We start from the raw sequence: 2,531 nt of genomic DNA on the forward strand, positions 1-2,531 counted from the left end.
TCCAGACGTTTCTTCTTCCACAAAAGCCCAGATCTCCTCTGAGTCTGAGATGCTTCCGTCTGAAGAGGTCCAGTTTCCAACATGTTCTTTTTGATGTTCCTGTGCTGATAATAATGATTCTGAGTTTGAAAATCTATCCGGTAATAAAGCTTCACAAAATTCTGTCTTTCATCTTCGAGCTCAACAAACTTTTGGTGTTTTTGCTTCATTTACGTCTTTGATATAAATGTGTCTTTTTTCCTCATAAATTCTTGTTTTTTAAAGTCGTAAATTCATAAATTTACGTGTAAGTTTGTGACTAAAACAGACATGACTTCACTCTCATAATTTAACAGTAGCGACTTCTTTCTCCTAAATTTGAGATTTAAAGCTCAATTTTATCTGCAGTTTATAACCCAATATCTCAACACGTCGTCTTATTGGACTTCACAGAGTTAATCGTACAAAAACAGGAAGTCAGTCATAAATATGAACAGTGGTTGCTTTAGAGCCTCATTCTCGATAAGGAAAAACTCCTAAAAGAAAAAGAAGAATTAAACTCACTGTTGTAGTAAACAGTTTAAATGAGCCGTTTTATTGGACTGATATGATTTAAACATAAAACGTTTTTCTTCAGTGATTTTATGTCACATGATGCACAATAAATGAACTTCAAGTCTCTTAAACTTTGATAAAATGATATTTGTGTTTTTATCAAGTACGTTTAAACGAATTATTTATTGTTTTATGTTTGTAAAGAAGACGTGTTGAATGATGACATAACGCCTGATAACCTTTGATTCTTCGGAAGATAAACCGGTTTGTTTCTCAATCAGAGCTGGGTCAGTCTGCCAGCAGATGTGGTTTTTCTGATGTCAAACTGCGATAAATTATGGAAACTTTCTTTGACAGATAGCAGCTTCACAAACAGAGCAGATAAAGGAACCGGTCTGGACACTTAGCGCTCCTCTGTCGGCGTGTTTGGATGGATCTGCATGAGTGAAGACGGACGAGTGTTTACATTAGAAAACAAAGATCCAGTTAAAACCTTCAGTCGATGTTTTCTCTGGAGTCCAATCTGTTCCAGCTGAATGAATCAAATGAGAGTTTTTACTTCAACTCATCCAGAAAAATCTTTTCATTCTGAATGGAAAAAAGAAACCAGGTCAAAGGTATCAAAGGGATACGCTGCCCTCTGGTGGCAGAACGATGAAAAACAAAGACATTTCTGTGCATAAAAAGCCTCAAAATGTTGTGAAATAGTTTGAGGATAATGTACAATCTCAATCACATCTTTGTGATTTAAAGCATTTTTCTTTAAACAGAAACTAAATCTGCCAGTTTTAGCTTCTATGAGAATCCTGTGGGATGAAACTGATTCTTATCTTCTCAGACAAACAGAAAGAATAATCATTTCATGTTTTTACCGTAGATCAGTGACAGATTTTAGTCTTTTAAAAAATGAGTAACGACTTGAAATATAACAAAAGATAGCAAAATAATTCTTTTATTTTACTTTTGAAAACTTTTAAAAATTAGATAGAATTTGGTGGATCTGGAAAAATGCCAGCAAAAAAAGTGTAAAAACAAACTGTCACTATATGTCATTTTAAAGAACGATCAGTGTTTATTTTTTTATGTCGGTGAAGGACATTGAACGTCCTCGGGAAGATCCCAACGCCATCGACTTCATAATCACTTTCATATCTGCCACTCCTCCACTTTATCATCAGGAATTTCCCATCATGCCTCCTTAAACTCCCCTCTACCTGCACTTTTTTATCACTTTCTGAGGCTCACCTGAAAGTAAGTCCACTTTTTGTTCTTATTCTTTTTAGATTTTTAGCACAAACTGTTGTTTAAAAAAAAAAATAAAAATCATATTAAAATTCAATGATTTTTCCTTAAATGAACAAATGAAATGATTGACATCCTGGGTTAAATCTCTTCTGTCTTCCATGTTGACATTCTGTCTAGAAACATATTTTAACTTATTTGTGTTGCTCAGTATCACAATAAAAGTCTCATTGGACTTCATGCTGGTGATTGTACAGAAGCAGAAGAATGCTGCATGTTGTTAATAAAAAAGAAAACATTAAGATTTTCTTGACTGACATATTTATGTTAAAGTTTTGTTCTTTCATCGTTTGGACACACTCATGTGTTTATGAGGTTAGCTTAAAGACATTTATGGTTTACGTCACAAGTTCTGCAAAATTACAAACATTCAACGGCTCAAAAATAAAATAAAAGTCTTACAGGATCTTTATTTGTTAGAACTTGTTGGACAAAATGTTGCTCAAACTGGTTCTGAGTCTCGTCAAGCTCACAAACAAACATGAAACAAAGAAGCAAAAATAACATTTCATTCAAACAAAAGCAGAAATTGTCGACTCGTTTTTGAGTATTCATATTTTTGGGTCCGACTCTGATAAGACGCAACGAGCTTGAACGTTTTCACCCGACATTCATTCCAAAGAAGGAGAAAAAGAATCCAAAACCGAAATGATGGCGCTACCCTCCCCCACATGGGACAACCCTCCCCCACATGG

Source organism: Oryzias melastigma, linkage group LG19, assembly GCF_002922805.2.
Source record: "Oryzias melastigma strain HK-1 linkage group LG19, ASM292280v2, whole genome shotgun sequence".
Classification (NCBI taxonomy): domain Eukaryota; kingdom Metazoa; phylum Chordata; class Actinopteri; order Beloniformes; family Adrianichthyidae; genus Oryzias; species Oryzias melastigma.